General features: G+C 46.1%; 1 protein-coding gene across 3 annotated transcripts in view; it reads right to left on the reverse strand.

Annotated features, from left to right (window-relative positions):
- Nucleotides 1-6,143, reverse strand: part of ZHX3 (zinc fingers and homeoboxes 3) — a 110,816-nt gene extending 104,673 nt beyond the window's left edge. For 2 of the 3 annotated variants that reach the window (XR_014073115.1, XM_081556916.1), the window contains exon 1: nt 5,939-6,143. The gene's annotated coding sequence lies outside the window, so the exon portion shown is untranslated. Of the gene's footprint in view, nt 1-5,528; nt 5,682-5,938 lie in introns of those variants that run through there. The other variant, XM_081556918.1, reaches the window with a different exon arrangement.
- Nucleotides 6,144-12,677: the final 6,534 nt, after the last annotated feature.

A 12,677-nucleotide genomic window follows, 5' to 3' on the forward strand; every position in this document is an offset into this window, starting at 1 on the left:
CCCTCTATTTCACAGAAATGATGGAAGTCATCAGACTAGCACTTGCTCATAAACTGTCCCACCAGAAAACACAGCTATGCACAGCTATTCCATCATAAGGGCTGCCAAGCCCATCCGTGCCTGTGCTGGGCCTACTGTTTGCTTGGTTATTTAAAGCAAGCTCCCTGGTGATAATCATTACTGAAGTAAGCTGTAACAGTCGTGAATGGGGAGAAAAAAATCCACCCTCTCAAAAGATCCCTTCACCCTGAGAATCTTAAGACTGGTAGGAGTCTAAAAAGAAAAAGAAGAAAACAAAACTCTCTTACCTACAAGCATTTAACTAAATACAAACAAAAGCTGCATACAGAATGATTATAAATTCTAAGCCAAAGAGTTAATTCCCTGATAATTTTTATAAACTCAAAACCAGAGTCAGTGAAACAATACTGTTAATTATGGTCTGTCTTTCACTCTTAACCTAACTCTAGTTTGTTAATGGGGCTAAAAGTCCTAACTTTTTTTTCTCCATATAATATTAATAGCTAACATTAATTGCTCTTTGTGTATAATTATGCTACTTATAATGACCCTGTGAGATAAGAAATATTATTTTTCTCCATTTACAGCTGAAAAACAAAAAAACAGACTTAGGCTGTTCAGGAATTTGCCCAAGGGCTTGGAGCTAGTAAGTGGCAGAGGTAAAATTAAAACAGAGCCTGGGACTTCCCAGGTGGTCTAGTGGCTAAGACTCCGCACTCCCGGTGCAGGGGTCTTGGGTCTGATCCCTGGTCAGGGAATTAGATCCTGCACGCTGCAACTAAGACCCAGCATGGCCAAATAAATAAATAAATATATTTTAAATCTTTATTAAAAAAAAAAAAACAGCCTGAACACAAACTAATCTATATGCTTTAGCACAGTGCTTGTTACCAGAAAGTTTCCAGGAAATGCACAACCCTAACACAAGCATTGTTTCTTATGCTACAATGTATGCTCAGAAACACAAACATGAAGAACCACCCAATATTAATCTCACAGAATGTTCCATGTTTACTTATTCATTCCTACATTCTTATCAGAGGGCAGCAAAGAATAAGAGGAAAGATTCTACAGTCAGACCATACAGATCCAAATTCTAGCTCCACCACTTTCTTAGCTTTGTAACTTCAAAAGTTACTTCTCTAAGCTCAATTTTCTCAAAACAACAACAAAAAATGATAAGTAATAACCATCACCACCTTAGTAGCTTCTCCCAGAGGTTGAGAGATAATGTGTGAACACACTTAACCATGGACCTGACACAAAATTTCAAAAAAGGTTGGCTGTTACAATCATTTCATCATTCAAAAGGTATCCGGGACCTGTAGCTAGTGGAATCTACACAGAGACGGGGCCCAGACTGGACCATAAATAGGCCAAGGCTGTCCCTGCCCTCTCGGTCTTGCAGTCTCTTGGCGGAATGGACCATAAAGAGGGAAACAAACATCTGAATGAAATACCTGGAATTCTGGTGACATACTAAGCAGGAAATGCATGTGTACTGAGAGGGGACAATGAGGAGGAAGCTGCTGTAAAGAGGTGATCAGGGAAGGATCCCCTCTGAGAAGGGACATTTTCACTGAGCCCGGATGTCAGAGAAGGCCTTTCTCCTAGAAGAGTCCAGGGACCAGTGCCAGGCAGAGGGAAGTGCTGTACAGAAGAGAAGAACTTGGCACTGCGAAGAACCGACAGTACTTCCCCCTTACAGGAGCATGGCGAGTGAGGAGTGCAGGGTGGAGAAGAGGCAGAGGTTGGCACCCGAGTGTGGACGTGGATCTCAGGGTGGTGACAGGCCTCGAAATGGGCAGAGGATGCTCGAGGGGACAAGGTCTGATAGGCTCGCTGGCTGCAGGAGGAGAATGGGTTAGAGAAGGCAAGAGTGGAAGCTGGGAGACCAGGCGGCAGGCTGGGGCAGTCACCCAGCAGAGAGAGGATGGTAGCTGGATGAGGAGGACGAAGGGGAGGGAGAGCTTGAAGTATCTGGAGCCCAGGCCGACAGCCCACACCGATGGACTAGATGTCGGCTGAGGAATGGGGGGAAATCCAGGTCGACTTTCGGGTCTCCAGCTAAACAATGAATGCACGGACAGTGCTGACTAAAGGGAGGCTGGGGGTAGGAGAAGGCAGGAGAAGAGAGGGCAGAGGGATGGAGAATGAAGAATACAAATCTGGAAGCTTGAGAGGGAGAGACTGAGAGATCAACTGTGGGCATGTGAAGTTTGAGATCGTTGTGAGCCTGCAAGGAGAGAAGAGTAAGGAGGCAGGAGTTAAAACTGTAAATCTAGAACCAAAGAAAGGTCCGGGCAGGAACTGTAACTGAGGCAGTCATCTGCATCCAGAGGGTAAGAGAGTCCTGGGAATGGATGAGATCTCTTAGGAAGAGAATCTGATGAGAGAAGGGAGGTAGCCAAGTGAGAGAAGGGAATAAATAATAACAAATCAGGCAGGTAATCTAAAACTAAACGTGGTAATGCAGTCCATACAACGTGCTTGTATGGCTGCCCCAACGACGTGCTTAATAAACGCCAATGGAACAAATACAAATAAATTCTTAACACATTCCCTTTAGGCCTTCCTTTAAAAGAACAAAATTTTTCATTTACGATTTCTTCCCCCAAATATATCTGAAACATTAGAAAAAAAAACTTTTTGACGGTTTGGATTGTGTTCAAAGGAATTCTTTTCCTTTAGAGCAATAGCAAGGATTCTTTTCAAAAACTCATTAAAATTAAAGATTGCCTGCTTGAAATTCAAGCCTTTAAAAACCTTACACTCACACTCTATTCTCTCTGTTAAAATTCTGCCTCAATACACAAATTTCCCCTTCCTTATAATGAAATGCAATTATATGTTTTACTACAGATGTGATTTTGTCCTGAAAGATGAAAGTGGTATTTTCAAACAGTTCAGGAGTCAAATGAGAAATGTAAAAGGCTCAAGAGATCAAGGATTTATTTTTAAATGTTTTTTAAAAAAAACCTTAAGTTACCTGCTAGACCATCCAAAAACTGATAAGCAGGGAGCTGAAAAGGATAGAATTGCCAGGAAAATAAGTAAATATAACAGCTGCTCCTCAGATGAAAATGCAACAAAGCTGTAATCTCTGGGTATCTGTTGACACAAAAAACTCATTATGCTCTTGAGGCTAAAACTATCACTAAGAACCACCAAACCAAAATCATAGCTGTCAACACCACTGGAATACTTGAAATGTTTCAAAGATTTCCAGTGTAACATAAGGGATAATGCATAAGAAGAAAAGTCAGTAACAGTGGCCAAAACTCTTCCTTCCCTCAATTGTGCAAGTTAAATCAAGACTGTAATTCTTTTTAAGATCATAAGCCTCACACCGTGAAATTCTTCACCTCAGATATGTAAAGGAGAGGCCTATTCTGACTTTTAAAGGATTGTTATCCCACTTCATGATATGGCTATCTAAGAGCCTAGGAGGCTTCCAGGAAGGTCTCATGAATGGATGGATAACGAGCATCCATTCATTCGTTCATTCAGCAAATACTGATTAAGTACCTATTATGTGTCAGGTTCTGGACTCTAAAGATACATCAGTGAAAAAAACCTCACACTTAACAGATTAATGGGGGGAAAGAGACAGTAAACCAACAAATAAATTGGTATTTACCAAGTAGTTGTAAGTACCATGGAAAAAAAGTAAGGTTGACTGAGGACAGGGAGATGAGGTGGGTCTTCCACAGAGTGGTCAGGGAAAGGCACTAAAAGGTTATACGGGAGCAGAGACCTGAGGCAAGAACCACGGTATCCAGGAAACAAGGTTCCAAGCCGACACAAGAGCAAATGCAAAGGCACCAAGGCCAGTGTTTGCTTGAAGTTTTTAGGCAACAGCAAAGAGATCTGTCGGGCAAGGCTGGAAGTGAGGACAGGGAGGCAGCCTCAAAGGCCATGGCAGGGACTTCAGATTTTACTTTAAGATGGGAAGTTGTTGGAGCACTCTAAGCAAAGATTCTAATCTCTTTTTTAAAAGGATCAGAAAAGGAACAAGTTCTTACAAAAACAAGACATACTGCTCACAATCTATTTGTTAAGTGTTAACAAGCGGACCATAACACAATTTTACAGTACAGTAGTATTTCTGTAAGAAAAACATACTTACATATGGTAACAAAAGACTAAAGGGATAAATACGAAAGGGTGGTTTACTATGATTTGTGGGATGATGGCTTTTTTCTTAAACTTTCCTTAGTTTTTTTTTTCTTCTAGTTTTCTGCCTTAAACGTGAGTTACTTTTGTAATTTTTGATGTCATCATAGAAAATTTAAAAACTCACCTCCACCAGCAGAATGCCCTGGTTTGAAATCTTACTTAAATATGACCAAAAAAAAAAAAAAGAGGATCATTTTCTCCCCCAAATTACCCTGCTTCCCATGCAATGTTTTCCTATAACAAAGCACTACACAAATCAAGCACCATGCCACATACCAAGGTCACAAAACCAACTTGGTTAATATGTTTATCATTACATAGAAGCACTGTGCTCTACAGCAACTTTGATACCATCTTTCCAAGGCAGCAGTAGAAGGGTCCTTTTCATTAATTTCCTAACACTCTTCTACTACTATGCCGCTTCTGGATTTTTCCACTGTGTGTCTCTTAGAAACAAATTAAGCCCGAATAAGTTGTTCCAGCTAATGAAGTGCGCTCTTGGCTCTTTCCCAGTGGTTGAGAATTATCCGGCAAAATATCAATTGTTTTAGGACGCGTTTTCTCTTAGTTTTGAAATATCGCAATACAAAGTTATTGCAAATAAAGCACATGAAGATAACAGCATACACGAGAATCGGTAAATGGAAACTATTGTAACCCTTTTTAAAACAGGCTGTACAGAGGTCTCATGAATAAATATACTATATGTCCACATGACACAGATAAAAACAGAAAGGAGTGTGCCCTCCCTCCTGGTCTACACCAGCGCCCCCCCCAACTCTTACATCACATAACAGTTTCTCACAGGGCACAAGCACAGGGCAATCACTGCTCAGAAATGCAAACCACGCAACTCAAAATGACTCAAGCTCTCAAAACACTTTCCACCTAAGCTCCACATCCCACCCACCCCTCAATCACTTCCGACAGGCGTCTCTGAATGGAAATCCCAAACCCGCAGGGTTTCACAAGCCCCCAAACTCCGCTCACGTGCCCCTTGCGGCATCCGGGGTGCCAGAGCCCAGCTCCGCTGCCTTCACGAGGGCAGGTGCGGGGGGGGGGGTCCCAGGAGGGAGGAGTCTTCTGAAACCCCAAGTGGCTCGAGTCCCGGTCCAGCTGCCTCTCCGGCAGAGCGGACCAGAGGCCCGAGGTTGCCCCGTCCCCGCTGGACGCAGCGGGCCCGCGGGCGCTGGGGCAAGTGGCTCTCGGTCGCCTGGCATCTCCCGCCCCACGTCGGTCAGGCCGCCCCCCCTAACCCTGCCGCGCTCCCCTCCCGGCTACAGGGCGCACACGCGGCTCTCACACCCGGCGCTCACACCGACACGCACCATCGCATGGTCCGGCGGGCATCTGCGGACACCCACACCGCCCCGCCGCGATCCTCCAGCTGCAGTCGTGTGGCCACGGGGGGCTGCTCGGACCCCTCGAGAGCAGCGGCACCCTCACGCCTGCAGGGCGCCCGAGCCGGGGGGGGGGGGGGGACGGGTGATGACAGATGGGCGGGGGCGGGGCCTCGGGGGGAAGGGGCGGAGCCTCCCGGCCAGGGGGTGCTGGCGGCTGACAGAAAGACCCGGGGCAGCGGGCGGGGGTGGCGACGCTGCGGGCCGGGCCGGGGGCCAGGCGTGGCGGGAGGAGCGCGCGCAGACACGGGGCGCTGACAGGCGGGGAGACACACACACACACGGGGACTGACAGCCGCGGGGGCACACGGGGTCGGCGGGCCGAGGCGGGCGCTCACCTAGCAGCGGTGGCGGCGGCGGCGCCCGCGGCTGGGCCGCTCTCCCCGCGCTCCAGGCCTCCCTCCCGGCTGCCGGGCGGGCGGCCGGTTGGCCGGCGCAGACCCCGCGGAGGCGGCGGCGGCGGCGACGCCGGAGCCGCGGACGGCTGGGCGGCGGGGACGCAGCTGCACCAACCGACTCCGGGCCGCTCGGCTCGGCCCGGCCGCACTCGGAGGCGCTCGGCTCCGCTCGGCCGCTCTCGGCTCGGCTGGGGGCGTGGCCCGAGGCCCCCCGCCCAGGTCGCCTCGGCGCCTGGAGGGGCGGGGCTTTCGTGCGGGCGCAAGCCCCCTGACGTCGCAGAGAGGACCTTACCTCGGGCGCATGCGCGGGCGTCGCTCCCGCTTTTCTCAGCGCCGAGGCTGAACCCGGCGGGGAAGGAGGGGGGACCAGGGGCGGATGCTGCATCCCCGGAGGTTCCCGGCTTTTGTACTCCGTGTCCTGGGCTTTCTACAGAACCACCAAAGAAAGGCCACGCCAGGCTGCACTTTCAAAAGGATGCTAGCTGGATTGGGAACCCTGACCCTTGCCCCGCCCCTCTCTTCTCAGTTCAGTATTTCCCAACCAGCATCGCCTGGGAGTTGGTTTTTCTTTTATCCCACCAAAACTTTACCGCAGTTTTTTTTTTTCTCTCTTCTGTTTCTTAACAAGAAGGACGACTTCTGATGACTGCTTTCCGTTAAGTCTTCAGGTACTTGAGAACTTTCAAGCACATCAGTTAGCCCCCTCGGGTACAGCAAAGCTCTTTTTTCACAGCTTCTGTTGTGTAACCTGTGACAGCTGGGGTAAAGGTGATCCCTTTTCTGAGTTTTTGGCCCACGTTCCAGGCACCTTTTTTCTTATGGAGTCCCAAGTCTGTAGCAAATATGCTCAGAAAGTGGTCCCCACCTTTAGAATCTAGGGGTCAGTAAACAGCGAGCACTCTCCAGTATGACATACCAGAGTTGGAATCTCACATCTGCCATATACGGCAGATTAATAATTGGCTGAATGACTTTGCTATTTAATCTCTCATCCATAAAAGAGCAATGAACATATCAGTAATCAAGCCAGTAGAAATGACTGAAAGGATTAAATGACAGCACACAGGCAGCTTTCTGCACAGTGCCTGGTATTCAGGAAACAAAGCTGACTTTAACTTCAGGTTGCATCATAAGCTTCAGATCCTGAAAACTAGTGAACATAACCATAAGCACTGAGCAGTATATCTAATGTGATATGTCCAAAGTCAAACTGTGGAACTCGCCCCTCAACTTGCTCCTTTCACAGTCTTCCCCACCTCTGTTAAGGTCAAGTCCATCCTTCTGGTGGCTTAGGCCAAACTTTGAAATCATCCTTGACTCTTCTTCTTATCATGTTGTTGTTTAGCTGCTCAGTGGTGTCTGACTCTTTTGTGACCCCATGGACTGTAGCCCGCCAGGCTCCTCTGTTCATGGGATTTTCCAGGCAAGAATACTGAAGTGGGTGGCCATTTTGGGATCTTCCTCACCCAGGAATTGAACCCATGTCTCCTGCATTGGCAGGAGATTCTTTACCACTGAGCCACCTGGAAAGCCCCTGCCTCTCATATCCCAAATGTAATCCAGTAGCAAATTCTGTCAGCTCTGCCTTTAAAATATCCTCATCTGAGCGCTCATCTTCTCTCTCCTGGAATGTTGCAATAACTTCCAAACCACTCTCGGTGGTTCCATTCTGCCATCAGAGACAGCCAGAGAGATTATATTAAATCCTAAGTCAAAACCTACTTCCCTCTTCTAAAGCCTTCAATGGCTTCCCATCTCACTCAAAACAAAAATTAAAATTTGTTTTTTCGAGGGCTTCCAAGATCCTAAGTGATCTCCTCCCCTCACTCCTTACATTCTCCCACATATCTGGTTGCATCTCTATCCACTCCACCCACTCAATCCTTTCCCTCCATACTAACCTTCCTGCTCCTGAAACATGCAGGCTCACTTCTACCTCAGGACCTTTGTACTTGTTTCTTCCCCCAAGATATCAGAAAGGCATGTGCCCTTCATCCAAACTTCTACTCAGAAGTCACCTCCCCAGAAACTTTCCCAGAATAGTCTACTGAAACAGCAAGTCCTAACCTCCATCACTCTCTCCCATCATTTTTACTTTTCCTCATGTTCTAATGAGCTAAATAATATCTGTAACGTTCTGCGAGCAGGAACTTTGTGTTACCCATCTGCAGCATCTGGAACATGGCCTGACATGCTGAGATATTCAATAAATATTTCTTTAATGAGTTAAATATATATACAGTTGACCCTTGAACAACATGGATTTGAACTGTGTAGGACGTGGATCTTTTTCAATAAAGACAAACCACCATATTACACGATCCATGGCTGGTTGAATTCCAGGATGCAGAACCAGGGGTATGGAGGGCCAACTATGGGGCTTGAGCATCCATGGATATTGGTATCCACAACAGATGCTGGAACCAGCCCCCCACAGATACTGAGGGATGACTGTACGTTGGGTATGGCCCTCTCGTTTAAAACTCCCACTTAGTCAACAAACTTTTCTGAGCATCTATTCCAACTCAACACTATGGGCTGCAGAGATAAACAAGGCACTCTCCCAACCATCGAGGAGCTTGATATTTCAGAGGAGCCAGATATGGAAAGAAATACTTCTGGAAGAAAATATGTAACACTAGATGTATGTGTCAACTGCTTTGGAAAGCAAAGAGAAGAACATCATTTTTTCTATATAGGAGAGCATGGAAAGGCTTCCCAGAGGAGGTGACACTGAGGCTGGGTCTAAAGAGTTGAAGAGGAGAGGACCTCAGGCAGAGGAAATAGTGTGCACTTAATATCTGTGTTGGGAGGTATGTGGCAAATAATGTTTACCCAGGGAGACAAATCATTCTCCTTTAAAAAAAACGAAAAGTTTTAAGTGAATTCCAGGTGATCCATATAATAATGTCACCTGCACTCACTCACATTCGGATGAACTATCTCAAGCCGAAAAGTTGCCAGAAATACAGCTGATGCAATAGAACTACAACCTGACCTCTATTTTACTGGAATGGGCTACATCTGTGACTTCTTTTTGTCCGGTTCCAGAGGCAAAGAACATGTATCGATTAGGAGTTTTCTGGCTGCAAGTTACCAGTAACCCATTAACCCAGTTTAAGGAAAACAAGAGGGGAACTGATCTTAAAGCTTTTGGAAGTGGGGACGGGGAGGTGGGAGTGGATTCTTAGGCCAGCAGCAAGAACCCAGCTGGGCTTTTGGATGACATGGAAGCATAGCAAGAGTTGCCAGTAAGACTCTCCTTGCAAAGTTGTTTCCTCTGCTTCCAATGGGAAATCTATCTCCCAGCCACTTCCAATGACCCGGAGAGACATGAGAGACGTGAAAAATCCCCGATCATTCCAATTCCAAAATCCCAGAAAAGAGGCCCTAACTGGCCCAATTTGAGTCAGGTGTCCCCCTCCCCCAGAACAGTGGGGGTCGGCTTACAAGTCACGAGTTTCACTAGGAATCCACTTGTGTTGATCAAGACCACAAAAAGGGCATTATTTTGAGTTGAGGAGGTATCTTAAGAGAAGTCCCTCACAGATCCATTGATTCTGCATAATGGCAAAATAACTGAGAGACATTTGATCAGAAATCAGGAAAACACCTGATTTCTGCACAGTATGAAGGTCTCTTTTTTTAAAATATAGCAATCAAAACAAAGTTTTTTTTTTTTCCCAGTAAAAAGTAGGGAAAAGCTGGGGTGGTCTCCGTAAGCCCTTTGTGATAGTTGACATTAATGTTACGTCACCAGATAATTCTGGTTTGTTTCCCAGGCACATGATAGGATTATACTACCTCACAGCTTGGAGTCAGGAGTGGCCATGGGACTTGTTTTGATCCATACATTGCAAGTAGAAGCACATCACTCTCAGCCCAAACTTTAAGAGCTAGAAAGCAGTTTTTTATGCTCTCTTTCCCTCAGCCACAGCCATAGACCCTGCTTGAGGAAGTGACAGCTCCATCAGTCTGGGTCCTGGAGTGAAAAAACGTGGCATAGACCCAAGCAGACATGTAGTATGAGCAAGAAACCAACCTTTGCTGTTTGAAAAGCAAGGCCAGGGCTTGTTTGTTAACAAAGCAAAACCTAGCCTATCCTGACAGATGCATCTTCCTAACATCCAGTCTACCCCACTTCCCATTGTACAGCCCTGAGGCAGTTTGGGTGGGCTGGACCCCCATCTCCCACATGCAAGTGTAGAGCTTCAATTCAATTGACTGTTGGTCTTCCCAGGTGGTGTTAGTGGTAAAGAACCCACCTGCCAATATAGGAGTATTCAAGAGACACGCGTTCAATCCCTGGGTTGAGAAGATTCCCTGGAGAAGGAAATGGCAACCCACTCCAGTAATCTTGCCTGGAAGATCTCCATGGACAGAGGAGCCTGACAGACTACAGTCCATTGCACAATATACCTTGTACTGATTGCTGCAAAGAGAGACGTTTTACCCAGGATTACACCTATCAGTATTCAATATTTACTGCTTCACAACAATTGGGTAAAAAGCCTTCACTCCCTCCCTGGGTGTCAGTAAGGAACCATTTCAGCTATTCTGTGACAATGAGAAGAGCTAGCCTAAAGACGAAGCCAACCCATGAAATCAGGAAAAGTGGAAAGAACTGAAGAGAAAGAGTGTTGGCATGCCAACCAAAGCTTACCTGAATCCCATTTACCAATCAAGTCACACAAATCAATGCATTCCCTCTATTATCGATTCTAACTTGAGCTGGATTTTTTTTATTAGTTGAAACCAAAAGCATTCTAACAATGGCTACTCAAATGCTACGGTCACTGCACAGCTCTGAGCAGTAGCCAGTGCCATAGAATCACAAGTGGGAGTCTGAGCTGTAAACAATTGCAGGAAGAGAAGGTAAAACATTCTCCGTGATTTCTATGCCGGCTCCTTGTCAAGAATGAGGTTATCACAGTGCCTCAGAGCACAGAGAAGGCAGTAACTAGCCATGAACCGAGGATTAGAAGGAAGAGAATTCTATAGAACCAGGGTAGTGACAGACCCCTTAGCTTAATCAACAGTACATGGTTCATTTCTTTTTTTAAAAGAAATTCAATTTATTTATCTTCAGTTGTCCTGGGTCTTCGTTGCTGCATGCCGGCTTTCTTTAGCTGTGTGAGCAGAGGCTGCTCTTTAGTCGCAGTGCGCGGGCTTCTCATTGCAGCGGTTCCTCTTACTGTGGAGCATGGGCTCTAGAGCGCAGGCTCAGTAATTGTGGCCCACAGGCTTATTTGCCCTGTGGCAGGTGGGATCTTCCTGGACCAGGAATTGAACCAGTGTCCCCTGCATTGCAAAGAGGATTCTTAACCACTGGACCACCAGAGAAGCCCCATAGTTCATTTCATAGTTAATCCTTATGTTGCCTTTAAAAAGTCTGGAATTTAAAAATCCCAGAGGCATTCCCATCCCCCAGAGGCAGTTAGTGTAGTGTGTAAGTAAATAGGATTTAAATCCAGAACTCCTAAGTTTGAATCCTGTCTTCACCACTTATTTGCTGTATGAGCTCGAGTAACTGACATAACCCCCTAACATTTTTGTGAGAATTGGATGAGATAATCCACATGTTGCTATTAACATGGTGTCTGATGCATGATGAGAACTCAAAGGTTAAAAAGAAAGTCCCATCCATCGTTTTAAGTAAAGTTCTGCGTCCAGTTGTGCCAATTTATTGTCTCTCTGCTCTAAATCCATCCTTCCTTGCAATCTATCCTTCCTTGCCATGCTTTGTGATGCTGGAGCTGAATTCTGCTAACATGTCTCTTGGCACTGGCACAATGTGAGGCTTTGTCAATAGAGAGGGCTAGAGGGGTGCTGGTGGACCAGAGATGAACTTGAATGTCCATAGAACCCTCCAGCCCGAGGGATTGTCTGTTCCCCCACCAATCTCTTTCCCAGTAAATATGTATTGTGTACCTACTACGTACCTGGCTGTGTACTGTGTTCTGGGTGTGTAGCTTTGAATAAAACCAGCTTTGAATAAAAACCTTCATGGAATTTACAGTCTAGTATGTCAGGCAGATGTTGATCAAATAATCAAAAATAGAAATCTTACATGGTACCTAGTACCACAAGATCCCAGAAATAGGAGACTTTGGATCAAAGATGCTTAGAGGGAGAGTTTCCTGGTGGTCCAGTGGTTAAGAATCCACCTGCCAACGCAGTAGATGTGGGTTCGATTTCTGGTTGGAGAACTAAGGTCCCACATGCCCAGCGCAAACTAACCCCTAAAGCCTGCGCCCAGCAACTAAGACCCAATATGGCAAAAAAAAAAAAAAAAAAAAATGTTTAGGGAAATAGTTGGTGTGACATCTAATTAAACTGGACGTATTGGTGTGCTTGGGCTGCCATAACAAAATACCTTTGACCAGATGACTTAAAACAGCAGAAAGTAATATTCTTCAAATTCTTGAGGCTGGAATTCCAAGATCAAGTTTCCAGCACATGCTGTTTCTGGTGAGGACTCTCTTCCTGACTAGCACATGGCTGCTTTCTTGCTGTGTCCTCATATATGAGTATGGAAAGAGAAGAGTGAACTTTCTGGTATCTCTTCTTATAAGGACACTAACCATCCTGGATCAGGATCCCACTCTCATGATCTCATTCAACTTTAATTATTTCCTTATTCCCAATATTGCCACACTGGGAGTTAGGGCTTCAACGT

This window comes from Giraffa tippelskirchi, chromosome 13 (genome assembly GCF_054371585.1).
Source record: "Giraffa tippelskirchi isolate mGirTip1 chromosome 13, T2T-mGirTip1v1.2.pri, whole genome shotgun sequence".
Taxonomy (NCBI): domain Eukaryota; kingdom Metazoa; phylum Chordata; class Mammalia; order Artiodactyla; family Giraffidae; genus Giraffa; species Giraffa tippelskirchi.